This window comes from Oxyura jamaicensis, chromosome 2 (genome assembly GCF_011077185.1).
Source record: "Oxyura jamaicensis isolate SHBP4307 breed ruddy duck chromosome 2, BPBGC_Ojam_1.0, whole genome shotgun sequence".
NCBI lineage: Eukaryota > Metazoa > Chordata > Aves > Anseriformes > Anatidae > Oxyura > Oxyura jamaicensis.
Window position 1 is genome coordinate 92,963,629 of NC_048894.1, and position 16,433 is coordinate 92,980,061.

Genomic DNA, 16,433 nt, shown 5'->3' on the forward strand with positions numbered 1-16,433 from the left:
TGTTTGTTTGTTTGTTTGTTGAATGGTTGGGAAGAGGCCAAGATTAAGTGAAGTATGTGGCATAATTTGGGGAAGCCAAATGGTGTTCAGTCATGTCTTTGTCAGCCACCTCAGAAAAGCAACTGTATGTTTTTCCAGCAGCAGAGGAGAATGAGAGGCAGTCAGAAACTTGAAGGAGGAGAAAAAGATTACAACACTTCTTATGTTGAAGTCACCATTTACCACCATTAATCCAGATAGGGTATGAAGATGACTGAACTGGTAAGATTAAAGACAAAAGAAGTGAAGTGTTAGCAGGTGAGCTGAAAAGCTGCTTTTCCGGTTATAGAGAGGAAGAAGTAGTAACTGTTTGTAGAATGAGAATCACCCAAACAATACCTTCCCTTTGGGAAGCTTTAGTCAATGTTAATATATGCCCATATAAAAACCTGTAAGGTATGCAGCCTTCTTACCTTATAAACTCACATTTTTCCCTATTTAGTTCTTTTCTTTTAAATTCCCTTGAGCTGCAATATGTGTATTTATATGCTAAGATCTTAAGTAAGAATTTCTATGTCTTGGTAATGCTGACTGCTAATACTACCGATAACTAATATATTATTATTATTATTATTATTATTTTATTATTATATAAACAACATTTTCTCTCATTATATGACTTGGCACTACCCATTCAAAAATAGATGAATGAAGAGTCTGTTTTACATATGAACAATAAATGGTTATTTTTCATATTAATGAAAGCAGAAGCAGAAGAGTTTGTATTTTTACTACAGTAATTACTTACCTAGCCTTCAAAAAAAAATTAGGAACTGAAGTATCATACAGTTTGGTGTTTTCTGTAATGAGCATTAATTTCTTGAGTATTCAGTGTAAAGTAGCTGTAATTATCTTGTGGTTTTTAGAAATGTCCATTCACCATAAACAACAAATTTCAGTTTATGAAAGATGTACCATATATGTCAGTGTGTGTTTAGTGTGTGCCTATTCCAAGATACCAAAGGAGCTGAAGTAAGTTCCTAATGGAAGTCATTGTTTGCTTTAGGTAGAACTAATATATTTTTTTGATCCTTTATGTATGAACAGAAAATACTGTGTGACAAATCCATAGATAAAGGACATACACAGCTGTTTCTTAGTATCTCAAGCATGGTGCAGTGCAAATAACTATCAATTTTCTTTTAGGTTAGTAACAAGTCATGTATTCATGAGTAAAACCTGTTTCACTGCTACGTGCCATTTGAAAATTTATCCTCTGGAAACATAACATGGTTGCTGGACAACAAGCTACCTTTCTGTAGGAGTAAGAGCTCATTTCCAGTTCATGTTAAGCTATTGATAACCAGCCCAAACACTTGAATGTTTTAGGTCATTCAATCAAAAGAAAACTTTTAACAGAAACTCTGTTGTTTTATTGATTATAATCCAGAATTCAGAGTATTTCTATGTACTTCTTATGCAATGATAAAACAAATGAGGGAAAGAAGAACCAAATTATGAAAAGCTCCCACAAATTATGACAATATCATTTACTTTTTAACTCTACAGACCTGTTACTTGAAAGGTAACAGCAAACTAAATAATCAGAATGTCAGATTCCCTACAGGGAAACTGAGATGGATTACTGCTCTACATATTCAAAATCTAATCAAAAAAGATTGGCATTTTTGTATTTTGGCCCACTTTTACTATTACAGCATCTTTACCCTAAAACATGTTAAGGTATACATTTTCATCTGGGGAGGGCTTGTTTCACTGTGAAATGATTTTAAGGGTTTGTGCCTGCCCTGCATGGATCTCTAAAAAGTAAGAAAGATTATTATTATTATTACTATTATTATTATTATTACCTACATAAAATTAGTAATCTATCTTTCCTCCTGTGCAAAGCCACAGTCTTAATCACAATAAATCAATATCACAATAGTCTTAATCACAATAAATCATCATGTCTGTATGCATTTTTGTGGGTACGTGTTTAGGTATTAGATTACCTACGGGGGGAAAAAAGAAAAAAAAAAAAAAAAAGTGAAAGATGATTGAGACTATTTATGTCTATGTTATGTTTACATTAGCAAGCAGCATGGACCAGTAGAAGCAAGATCTGCAGAATTAAATGGATGAAACTGATGCCACACAACACACATTTTAGGCTGTGCCTTGCTATTTGCAGCTGAAGTGCTTTAGGTATACTCCTCATTTAGCTTCATCTAGAATTCAGTTCAAGTGCTCCAAGGCAACTCCATGGTGCAAATCAAAGTAGAGTGTAGAGAGACAATTGGCAGGTTTGATTCAAAAATACTCTCTTGATAGAAATTAGAACACAAATGTAGGCACATGTTTTGTTTTGTGTCTCAAAAGCCACAACCAAGCCATAATCAAAATGAAGGAAGGAGCTTGGAAAAGACAGAACCATGGCCTAAGAGAAGACATATCTAAAGGCCTGTCACGTGCACAGTCTGTGTACAAAACCTATTGAAGAAAATGAAAGTTGAAACTTGATCAGAAACTAGGAGTTATAGGAAAAGGTTGAAGGAAGCAAATGGTCATCTGTTGATGCTATAGCTAACTAACATTCTGAAGAAACAAATGGAATTAGAACAGCAACATTCACTGATTTCTAGATGAAGAATCTGTCTCAACCGAAATACTGAAAAGACTTATTCACCAAAAGATTCACCAAATACATCTGTGTTAGGGCAAAAGAAAGAAATATGGATGTAGCATACATCATTCCAAAAGCATGTTAGGAAAATATATAAAACACCATCCACTGCTGAAGCTTGTACAAATAGTAGGACTGGAGGATCTGAGAAAAGATATTGTATGCAGAACCATCCACTGCTGAAACAGTGGGTTAACAAACTGAAATTCTGATGAGTTGCACTGGACAAGAGACACTTTTCTTCTTCCCACATAGTTTTCATTACAGTTGCATGTGTTGCAGCATGATATATGAGAGAAAGAATAATAAAATGATCAGGGAACAAAGAAAAGCCACAAAGATGTCTTCTCATTGTCCTTCCCCCAATGATTCCTAAAAGATTTGCTTAGATAATGAATATATATGAATTCATTGGTGAGAATTATCTGCCACTTAATGAAGAAAATGACTCACTAAAGAAAAAACTTTTGTGGCTCTTTGGGAAATTCCCTCATAACAGAACATTTGTTAACATGTAAACATAATGCAATAAATAACACAGCTAATGTAGTCCACGTTGTATTCTTGGGCAATGAGTTTACAATAACTCTCTTGAACACATATAAATCCGTACTATTTTTTTTACTAGATGCTATGCTTGACTCAGTTGGCGTTAATTTTGATTTAGTACATTAAATATCTGATTCAGCAGGTAGTTCATGTTTCAACAGGTTGTATAACTGACTCAATCTGTAAGTATCTGACAGTATTTTTTTCCAATGGTTCGTTTATCCATTTTAGGATGAAATTGGTCCAGTTCTCCATAAGGCACATTAATTTCAGAGCAAGTTAAAAATTCTACTGTCCGTGTATATTATAAAATATCAGTTTAAGTATATTTATACAACTCTTCTGATTTTTTTTTAGCAGAACATTACTCAGTTAAAAAAAAAAAAAAAAAAAAAAAAAAAAAAACTTGTTTCTATGTTTCTATATATATCATACCAGAAGGAAGGATGACAAAAAAATAAAAGAATAAGGAAAAGGTTTGTTTCAACATTAGGTTTCAGCATGATGGGTTACCTTTGACAAATAGCTATCTATGTTTTTCTTGTTTGGTTTAAATTCATTTATATTGTACAAGATAGACAACAGGAATTAATTTGTTAGAAACCTTGAAAATAAAGCAGGCATGGGAGACTTGACATGAAAAAAAATGAGTAAAATGAGAAATTGAAGAGTAAAATGGTTAACATAGTTTGAATAGTTGGTGACAGGTTGTGGAAGAGCATGTTATACCATACTTCTCAATTATTTTATTTTATTTCATTTCATTTTATTTTGTTTTATTTTATTTTATTTTACTTTATTCTGTAATAAGTAACATTTATGTTAAGTTTGCAGAGGCTGTATCTATGAATTGTTATTCATACCTATGAATACAGAAAAGAACCATAGCATTTGATACTGGATTGTGTCACAGCTAAAAATCACTAGATCTCTTGGGAAGCACCCCTTAAATAGCCATGGAGCTGAAATCACTGCACTGTCTATAATACTACCATCTAGCGGTTCCTTCTAATATTATCACTCTGTAGAAAAGTAAATTAAATTTTGGCCAGAGAATGGCTTAGTTTTGAACCTTTTTCTGAACTTTTAGCAATAAATTGTTCTGATTTTAATAGTCAAAATAATTAACTCAGGCAAACAAAAAATGATTAGTAGGATCCTAAATCCATGGAGTGAACTCCATCATAGATTTATGTCTATTTTAATTCTTATCAAATGCTCAGTCATCTGTATCTGCTTTTCCATTCACACATTAGACTGCTGATGGCAGATCTAAAACTACTGAAAACTACTGAAAAACTACTGATTTTTTATTTTGTTTGGTTTCTTAAAGATTTCACTGAAAACTACTATTTGTTGCAGACTGGAAATCCCATGGTGCCCATGGTGACAAATATTCTTTTGCCTCCTTTTTTTTTTTTTTTTTTTTTCCTTATTTAAAATGATTATTGCCATCCTTCACTGCAAGTAGATAGTTTTGCTTTATTTTGCTGTTCTTGCTTTATTTTCATTTTCTTTATAACAGTAATGTTTTACAGGCATAAACAAAAGTTGCATAGTTTTGGAAAATGCCAGGCACAGCTTAGAGAGCTGCAAAATAGTAAATAGGTAAGATAGGGGAAGAATCACTGATGAGCTGTTTTTTTAGCCTTGTAACCTTATCTCAGCTTACTTTAACTTTACATTTCATAGTCATCATACTGAATATACTAAATATATTTGTATTTAAATCTTAATAGATTGATATGTTATTTTGCATCTTTGTCCTTATTTTTCAAAAAAAAAAAAAGAAAAAAAAGAAAAAAAAAGCAATCTAGTAGAGAAGGTGATTTCATTTATTTGTTCCAAGAGCAGTTTTAGATATTTTGTTGAGTAAATTTTAGAAATAACACAGTACTAAATGTGATGTTGATGTACTATGCTCTTGAACTATGCTGGAATTTTAGCTTTCTAATGCATGACTTCTTAATGTATGTCCAAAGGTATTAGAGGTAAATAAAGCATGAATTTCAATGTGTTTCTGTACTCAACATGACCCCACATTTTATTAGTAATGGAATCTAGGTGACATCATCTTTTGACAGTCATGATCTTTAACCCAGTTTGATCTAAACCAGACTCCTTTGGAATGATATCATTAAGGTAAATCCCTGAAAAGAGAGTAAACCATTTTAGTATAAGGCATTTAAGGGTATTAAGTTACTGGGAATTATTTCACTATTTTTTTTCTTATAAAGGTCAAACAGTTTCAAGATTGCAGATTAATACAAGACACAACTAAATGTTCAGATTTTTTGCAATCATACATATGTATGATTATTATTATTAATACATAAATGATTATTAATACATATTTATTTATGTATTAATAAATTATTAACACATAATTAATTACTATTCTTGTTATTAATACATATGTATATAGATAATAACTGAAGAACAATAGAGTTTTGACTAGACACCAGAAGGATAAGTCCATATTATCCAAATTACCCACCAAAGAAAGGAAAGTTTTGAGCAAAGATGCGTGATTCACATCTATGTCTGATATAAATATTTACATTTGAGTTTTTCAATTAGAAACTCTTCAAATCACTGAAACAACAACTAACCCCCCCCAATATATATATATCTTATATCCATATATGTATATATATAAGATGAAGAGCTTTGCTTTTGCCGAGTGAACATTATGATTTAGTCAACTGATCAGATGTGTCGATGTTTTTTTGTTTGTTTGTTTGTTTGTTTTTGAAAGCAAATCATATACCATGATTGTGATGGTATTATCTTGAACTTTATCCCGATATTTTTGATAACATTTCTTTTTTTGTTGTTTGTTTTATATCTTCCAGCCAGGTGTTTCCAATAGTTTTGACTGTGAGATAACCCAATAGCTGATGATTAATGTAGCCATCATAAAGAATATAAACAATCCTGGAAACAGAAATCAAAGTTCAGATATGGAAGCTCAGAGTAATTGCTTTTAACAAGTGCAAAGAAGTGAGAAGAAACCTGGCACTGAATTTTGTGTTGCCAGAGAGAAACTGGTCAGCGATAACAGAAGCATCAGACACAGAGTGCAGAGAGGTAGCACTTTGCACAGGAAGTATCATGAAACAGCCCATGTCAGCCCAGTAGTAATTGGGCCTTTGAAGTTTCAAATGTGAGAAGAGACGAACATTCATCTTTAAAGTGTGCTGAGTCTCAGGGATTGCTTTTGGTTAAAGTAGGAATGTGCAGTTATTTGAAACCTGACCCTGAGGTCTCTAAAAAGTTTGGCTTCGGTTGTTCTAGAACTGACCTTGTAAATTTAGACAGCTGCTAGACTACTGCTAGGAGCAAATTATTACAGGAGTTGTGATTTTCATGACTAGCATAAAAGCAAAGGGCACCTATTTAAGACCTGTGGGGTCGACTTTCACATTTACTACATTGCTGAGAAGTAGAAGCAGTAGAATCTCACAAGAATAAGGTACTGTGAAGAAGTTAGAAACTCTGCATAAAGATAGAGGAAAAAGATAAACACACCTAAGTATAAGAGGATAGTTCTTTCAGGGCATGACAAATATTGGTGCAAAAAATATTAGTTAAGAATATTTTATTTAACAAAAATCATCTATTTACAAATGTATTTGGAGAGAAGGTACCAAATGTTAAAATGTTAAAAAACATAGTAAACCTTGAAATTAAGACATATTTTTGTTTGTTTTGATTATATTGTCAATATAAGAAATATTTCAGTTTCAGAGTGAGTCTTTTAGAAAAGCAAAAATTGATTTATTAAAAATTAATTGATACTATTTTATTACAGCTAAGGACTGGATATAAGCCAAAGGTCAAAATCTAAGATCTAGGTATGATTTTGTGGTCATTGGTTTATGCCAAGTTAGTTGGTCATAGTCTGGATTTTCTGTCAGATTAAAATAACATACTCAAAATCATGATTTAAATTTTGGAATTGTTGTGATATTATAATAATAATAATAATAATTATTATTATTATTATTATATTGTTTGAGGGATTTGCATACTGTTTTCATTTACACAAAAACCTGAAGTAGAGTTCTATTTCTTTATAAGTGATTTTTTTTATATAAGTGATTTATAAGTGAATTTCTTTATAAGTGATTTATAAGTGATTTTACAATTTCGTATGGAAGCAAATTTAATATATTTTTTCCTCTTGTTTATATAAATTTTATTTCAATTTTTTCTTTCTAGAAATTAAAAAAAAATAAATCTTGTCATCAAAGCAAGCATTTTTTCTAGAATAGCTGCTATCTTAGGAAAAAAGAGTTCTTAAATTACAGTAATACTTTTTAGCCTTTTGACTCTCACTCCGGGGTTTATATATATAGTGTTTTATTCTAATTTTCCTCAATAATAACCAAAGATAAAGTATGGGTTAATAATAACATATGTCACAAAAATGTTTTATTCATGAACAAACCATTAATTTTATTGTGAAAATTTTATTGTCAACAAGAACAGACAATCGAGGAACAGACAATAGAAGAGGATTCTAAGAGATCATGTTGCATTTTCCTGCTGTATAAGAGCAGCCAGTCATGATCTCTTTTCATATATTTGTCTTAATTATCATTAAAAATCTTCAGTTGATAAAAGTCCATAATGACATTAAATAATCTAGTCCCATGTTTCATTTGATAACAAGAACAATAATAGTAATAATTACTGTTACTCTTTTTTATTTCTTCACATCTCTACCTAACATCCAGTCATGTGTTTTCCTTTGACCAGTCAAGCTTTGATGAACCCTGAGGTTAAACACTCATATGGTGAAAGTCAAAGAACAAAACTATTCTCTGTTCCTTATTCAATTTATTGGCATGTGACAATCTGCCTGGCTTATTTTCATCTTTGTGAAACTCAAATGTTCATTGGCATGAACATGACCCTAAAGAAAAGCACAAATATTGCCTTAGTATATCTGTACTGAGATGTGATTGTTTCTCAATAATGTGGAGATTTCCAGAAAGTCATTTCCTTCCAAAATAACAAAACATAACTTTGATATCAATAACATTGCTGTGATTTGGAGCTCTAACTCATGAGTTTCATTGTGCTAGATACAATACTTATAAAATACAGAGCTTACAAAAGAACTATGAAAAGAAAAAGCAATTAAGATTTTAAAGAAACAAATGAACTAATGTGCATGTCACAAATGAACTAAACTGCATTCAGAGGTCAAGTTATTGGGAGTTTTATTTGTTTGCTTGTTTGTTTGTTTTTGTGTGTATATGTGAGTATCATATTTAAGTAATTCAAGGAGGACAGTAAATACTAGTTCAAAGGTCTAGTTAGGAAGAGATCATTAAGCACTTGGATGAGACTCATGGTTTTCATTTATTACAGTGGACAGGAACTTGATTGAGAAGATCTAATATGGAAATGTATTTTAATTTGAATGTAGTATATAAGTTCCTTTAGTTCAGAGATGCAACATGGATATGCTAGGTAGGCAAGCACATCAAAAGAATTTTTTTGGTAAAACGGATGACAATAACCTATCCATATTACAAAGGAAGGAGTAGAGAAGTAGAGAAGTAGAGAAAAACAAGAAAAATGCATATGAATGAACTCAGGAAGGATCAGCAAATGGAGTGGACTCACTACTGAGGATGTAGGATGGGTTTGGTCTTGCCCATGGTCAGTCATTTCTTAAAATAAACTGGTGAGCTCCTGTGTGCTGAAATGGAAATTTAAATAGTAAGCCAAATATAAGAAAGCACGACATGGAGCATAAGCTGCACTAGGAAGAAAAATAGATCTGTTTAGCCCGAAAATAGACCTGCTCATGAGGAAAATACCAGAACTTAGTGGATTTAAGTATTTCTCAGAGACATTCAATAATGGTTTGAACAACATCAGAGGAAAACAGTACAAGAATGAATCACAACTGACAATTGTAGAGAAGACTTTGCAATACAAGAAATGGGCAGGTGAATGAAGGAGTGAAAGAAAAAAGTGAAGATTAAAGAGGAATATTTGATGCTGAACAATAAAACCATGTTAATGAAGAAAAAGAACAGAGAATGGAGGAAAATGTTGAAAAGAGATTATATAATATCAACACTGAAAGAATGTCAGAAAATACAGAACTGAATATGGATACACTAAGTGGCAAAAGCTGATATAAACTAATAAAGCCGAAATTGTGAAAACTATGTCAAGAGAACAGCACTTTAGCAGTACTTTAACATGACTTTAGCATCACTTCAGGTAAAACTAAGGAAAAAGCATGAGGAAATACAAAGTTCAAGGTTTAAGAAACTAAGATGGAAGCTGAAATCATGGAAAATTTGTAAGAGAAGACCTAAGAGCTCTAACTGCCATGAGTTAGTGGGTAGGGTTTCTGTCTATAGTAGATTAAAAATACATAAAGAGACATAAGAATATTCAGGAGCAGTACTTTTCAGAAGAGAAGACATTGTAATGTTTATATCAGCAGGCAATCTTCATCTAATTTAAGTCAAGATATTGACAGAGGGCAAGGTTCAGTCAAGTCCTTTGACATCCTAAAGAGTAAGTTATGAAGACTAGCTGTGAATCAGACATGGAGTGGGTATTGCAGTCACTGCACACACAAAATAATAAAAATAATAATTAAAAACAATAAATAATAATAATAAAAATGAAATTAAAAAGATAAGAAGTGAAATTTATACATGGTTTTTTGAAGTTTGGTGGCATATGTCAAAAGCAGTTTGAAGAAGGTGTAAGAAGTAGAGTAGTCAAAGAAATATGTGGATTTGGAATCTGTTATATGCTAATGGATGAAAAGAATGCTAAAGGTATATAATGTTTTCAAGTAATAGATCACAGATTTATTTATTTTTTCCTGAGATGGACTCCAGTTGATCCATTAATGTCTGAGAAATAAATTTTCTCTCTTGTGAGAAAGATCACATGCTAATGTGATTACAGGTTAGTGAAATTTGATTTTGTTTCAGATATCTAACACCATCATGACACCTTATGTTGAACAAAACCTTTTGTTGCTGTTTACAAATTGTAACTATGTAGGCTAAAATTCTCCATGTTTTCTGGAAATTTTCGAGCTTTGTTTATTTATTTATTTTGAATGTTTCTATAAGTATAATACATTATAAATGAATTCAGAAAAAAAAAAATGTATATCTTTAAGGAACTTCTGGGCTCTTCTTTGCCTCTGTACAGACTCAGTTGTCATCCCTCCAAGCATAATTCACCACTTAGGTCTATTAATACAGCCAGAAATATTTCTATATGTTTTATACTATGACTGTTAATCCCCTGTAGCTCATTAGAGCCAAATAACTCCTTTGACCTCCGTCATGTTTTCTAGAATTGGAGACATTCTTTTATGTCTGTTCTTAATCCTCTCTGGATTTTCAACAGACTTTTGGACAGGGGGTACAGAAATGAATTTTCCAGAATGTATTTCTTTAGTTTATATTCAGCCTAAGGTCATATCACTGTATATGAACATTTCCTTGGTGCATCAAGTAACTAAATTCAGTTTAGATATTCTAGTATTTTCTAAAATCTGAAAAACTAATTTTGTTATCTTTACTGTCAGTAAGATATAATTTTTATTTTTGTGGAATTCACATGTTTTGGGAAATATACTGAAGAGTTTATGGAATTCAGAAGTCTTTAGGTGAATTAGTTCACTCACTGTGCCACAAAACATTTAGGAAAAGTATAGATAGCCATCCAGAAACAACACTTGTCAAGAGGACAGGTTACCAGGTCTGAAAAGCATGTATATGGGATGCCACAATATAATTTTGCTATTGATTCCAAGGGCAGAAATCAGTGCTTTCTCTTTAGGGGGATTCAATTTCACTCTATGCTGTTCACTGACATTTTTCTCTTTTAAGATAAAATTTCTTTATGAATACTTTCTCTCTTCTGATGATGAAGTTATCATTCTAGTCTTTCCTAAGTGTTTTATATTTGTAAGTGACATTAAATAATGTGTATTCATATTCTTTTGTTTCTGACTGGCACTTCACACATAACCCCTTTACTCTCATCATAGAAGTGTAACAATATTGTTCACTATATTTCCATTGTCAGTGCAGATGAAAGTAATTCCTAGCAAAATCTGCCACGGAGCTGGCAGAAAAGCTGACATAAAGCATAAGTCCTTAACTGTCAAGGACTATGGAATGGTAATGATTGAAAAACTCTAAGGTATTGCATGCCATTCACCTCTGGTGCATATATAATGGTTATACTATTTGGAGTTCTACTTGACACCTAATACTAGTACTGATAACTATAGAGGAATATTCCTGAAAGTGAAAACATTTTATTTGTGGTCAGTCATCTGATCTTCTGCCTAAAGAAGTGCATGTATACTGGCTATATTTCTCTAAAACAGAAATAACAGAAATTTGTCATGATTTTTCATGTGTCTAGATCTTATAAAATGTCAGGCACCTTATTAGCTAAACTCCTGAATAACTACTGAATGTAGAATTAGTGAAGACTTAAATAAATAAATAAATAAATAAATAAAAATAAGATTAGGTTCACCTGGTTCATCTCAACTTTATGGACATCAGATCAGGCTCTCTTCTAATAGTTTTGTAAAAAGTGTGGATTGAACTATATTGTTGCATTTTACCTGGTTAGTGTGTAATGAAGTTCAGTCTCTGGATGTTCTGTAGTTTAGGTCACACAAATAGTTTCATTCATGTGGATCTAGTTTCATTGTCTTTGTTAAATATCTTAATCATGATAAGCAGGCCACAAATGCAAGGCTGATTTAGACAGACATTGTTAATAATCCTGTAATGGCACGGAATGTTATTTTAAAATGTTTCCATTATTAGATGTGTTTATTAGGGTAAGTGTTCTTAAAGAAAGAGTGTTTTTGCTTTTGATCATGGCTTGCACTGATTTAACCTGGAAGTGCTCATCAAAGGTGGAAGAAGACAAAAATTTGTAGCCTAAAAAAAAAAAAAAAAAAAAAAAAAAAAAAAAAACACATGACATTTCTCTCAGATTCAGGAAGAATAGACATATAATCTCATAGATATTCAGAACATCAAGAAAGTTGTATATTTACCAAAAACTAATTTTTCAAAAAAGCATGGAGACTGTTGCCAAAATAGAACCTTCATAACTGTGAGAGATGCATTCTGTACTCACATGAATTGAGTTATTCTATTTGTGTATTAACTCTGTGTATAGAATAAGTATTATAATCATAGAATTATAAAGGTTGGAAAAAAAACTCCAAGATCACTCTACTACCAATGTTACCCACTAAACCATGTCCCTAAACACCATGTCCAACCTTTCATTAAACACCCCCAGGGATGGTGACTCCACCACCTTCCTGGGCAACCCGTCCAATGCCTGACTGCTCTTTCTGAGAAGAAATGTCTCCTAATTTCCAACCTAAACCTCCCTTGGAGCAACTTGAGGCCATTCCCTCTAGTCCTATCACTAGTTATCTGCGAGAAGAGGCTGAACCCCAGCTCCCCACAACTTCCTTCCAGGTATTTGTGGAGAGTAATAAGGTCTCCCCTGAGCCTCCTCTTCTCCAGACTAAACAACCCAAGTTCTCTCAGCAGCTCCTCATAAGACTTGTGTTGACATCCACCAACTCCCTCAGCACCCTTGGGTGGATCCCATCTGGCCCCATGGACTTGTGACAGTCCAGGTGGAGCAGCAGGCCTCTAACTGTTTCCACCTGAACTGTGAGGAAAGTTCTTCTGGTCCCTGTCCCAGACTTCAAGGTTGGGAGGCTGAGTACTCCAAGGATAAGTGGCCTGGCTAGTAAAGACAGATGTAAAGACGGCATTATGACCCTCAGCCTTTTCCTTATCCTCAGCAGTTGTGTTCCCCTTTGCATTCAGTAAAGGATGGAGATTCTCCTTGTCCCACCTCTTGCAGTTAATATATTTACGGAAACATTTTTTGTTATCCTTAATCACAGTGGCCAGGTTGAGTTCATACTAGGCTTTGGCCTTCCTGATTTTTTCTCTGCATATGCTGGTATCTTCCTTGTACTCTCCCCAGATTGCTTGCCCCTTCTTCCACCAGACATAAACTCTCTTTTTCTCCTGGACACTCAACAAAATTTCCCTGTTCAGCCACAACAGTCTTCCATGCCAGCTCATTTTACAGCACACGGGGTCAGCCTGCTCTTGTGCCTTTAAGACTTCCTTCTTGAGAAGCATACAGCCTTCCTGGACCCCTTTGCCCTTCTAGACTGATTCACAAGGGACCCTCCCTATCAGTGTCCTGAACAGCTCAAAGTCTTCCCCCTGGAAGTCCAACGTAGCACTTTTATTGACAACCCTCAGGACTTCACTGAGAATAGAGAACTCTATTTCATTCACGGTCACTCTGCCCAAGACAACTCCCTACCACCACATCTCCCACCAGTCCTTTTCTGTTCATGAAGAGCAGATCTAGTGGGACACCCCCTCTGGTAGGCTCACTAACCAGCTGAGTAAGGAAGCTGTCTCCCATGCACTCCAAGAACCTTCCTGACTGCTTCCTCAGGGCTGTATTGTATTTCCAGCATATGTCTGGGAAGTTAAAGTCCCCCATGAGAACAAGCACTAGTGATTGAATGACTTCTGCTCACTGCTTATAGAATGCCTCATTCATCTCTTCATCCTGGTTTGGTGGTCTATAACAGATCCCCACCAGGATGTCCACTTTGTTGGCTAACCCCCTGATCCTTATCCACAGGCACTCTACCTTATCATTCCCAACCCCGAGGTCAGCATCATTGAAACACTCTCCAATACAGAGAGAGTGTTTAGCCCCTCCTTAGTTGCCTATCCCTTCTGAAGAGCTTGTAGCCATCCATTGCCGCATTCCAGTCATGGGAGTGTTGCCACCACATTTCAGTGATGGTAATTAGGTCATAGTTTGCCTGCTGCACAATGGCTTCCAGCTCCTCCTGTTTGTTGCCCAGGCTGTGTACATTGGTGTAGGTGAACTTCAGTTGTGCCATTGTCTTCACCACCATCCCTGGGGACTGCTCCCCTAGGCTCATCTCTATCGAGCCTCATTTCCCCCCTGAGCCCCTTCATACCTAGTTTAAAGTCCTCTCGATGAGCCTCCCCAGCTCCCAGACTAGAGTCCATTTCCCCATTTGAGACAGATGGGTCCCATTGGCAGCCATCAGGCCAGCTGCTGAGTAAACCTCCCTGTGATTAATAATAATAATAATAAAATCCTGCAATGGCATCAGCCTTTCAGCCATGTATTGATCAGCTGAGCCTTCCAGGTCTGCTCAATATCCCTCCCCACTACTGAAGGGATGGACGAAAACACATACAGCAAGAAATAATAAAATTAATATAGAAGTGGGTTGTTAGAGACTAGATATAAGGAATGAAAGGGAAAACCCTGAAAAAGGGAACTCTAAATAAATGTCTAAATAAATGAAGCATCTCTTCATGGATTATTGGCATCATATCTGTGTGGAGGGAGAGACAGGTGAACTATTTTCCTTAACAGGAAAAATCTAGCATTGAGAAATAAAGTTCAAAGTGAACTAAACAGAGGCAGTCTGAAGCAAATGCCTCTGCCATCCCAATTGCCTTCCTTCTTAGAGATTTATGTTATAATACATCTCTTGTGTTCTTTCCCCATTTGGGGAAGATTGAAGTTTCTGGAGTGATATTTTTCCAAGGGGAAAATTAAAAAAGGAAAAATAAAACAAAACAAAACAGAAAAACACACTGCTTTCCATTAAGAAGTTCAAGCCAGTACTGAAATAGAAGGAAAAGACCTAGGTGTAAATGCATCTATTGCTAAAAATGATTCAGCAGACTCTGCTTTAAAAGCTGCATATTTTTACTCCTTGTAGTTTAGTTTGTAAGTCTGGCTCATCTCCACATTTGTTCACCAGCTGCACCTCTTTTTTCTTATACTTCTCCAATTTTCATATTAAGTTGATGAATGAACAAGTTTTGCCTTTGTTTCTATGCATTTTCTTTTCTTTTATTTTCTTTTTTTTTTTTTTTACCACTGCCTGCTTTTTGTTGTTGTTGTTGTTGTTTTTCTATATAAATCATGTGTTGTGTATGGAAAGCAATTTCATAAAAACATACACAAATTTGGTGTACATTAAAGCAGAAAATTAAACTTTTATCTGTAATTACACAATGTATGTCTTCCTTAACCTTGGTACCTTTAATGAACAACTAAAAATTAGAAGATGGCAATGCTAACTTTTCAGATGATTTTCACATATTTATGATTAAGAATATGACATGATAACAGTAGAGAGCTGAGAATCATAATCATGAAAATCAAGCTATTTTCAAAATAGAAAAAAGGGTGGAGAGGGGGGAGGAATGGTGGAGAGACACTGTGATGTGATGTGATTTTTGATTTTTTTTTTCTTTTTCCTTCTCTTTTCTTTTTTTTAAATCTGTTTGCTTTGTTTTGCTCTAACTCATCCATTTCAAACAAGAATACAGATATTTCCTGATTATTTAGAATAGAACCTGCCAGAACTGGAGTTCCAGTATCCTAGGTTCAACTGTTGTTTTTCCCCACTGAGCAGCAAGAATTCAGACAGATGTATGTAATAAATTCAGAAATGTTGATCTGCACTGCAGATGAAAGCCTGAATAACAGTACAGTCATAAAACTGAAACTTTTCATACCATGCAAGCAGCCTGTACTATATTTTACTCCACAATTCAAGATATATCACAATGACAGATTTTCTAATGTCAGGATATTGTATCAAAAGAATTCAAAGAAGCTTCTCAACAGCTGCTGTTAGAATAGTTGCAACTGACTTACAAAGTTGTCTGAATCATAATAGTTTTCCCTATTTCTTAAGTTTTTTGAGTGTTTTTTTTTTTGTGTGTGTGTGTGTGTTAGTTAAAAAAAATAGAAAAAAAAATCTTTGTAACTAATCACATTCAACTGTTGTACAGGACTGCTAAATACAATGTTCTCAGCAATAAACTGAACTGGGAAGTTTATAGTAACAGGGAAAGTATGTAAACAGAACTTTGAGAATGTAATTGATTTTTATTCAGACTATCCAAACACTTTATTTTTTCACTTTATAAACATATATTTAAATTGAAGTCATAGAAAAGGTGGCATGACACTTCCTACCAAGGTTGTAATAAACATCTGAAATTTTCAAAGCACTTGGAAAGCCAGGAAAAAAAAAAAAAAAAAAAAAAAAAAAAAAAAAAAAAAAAAA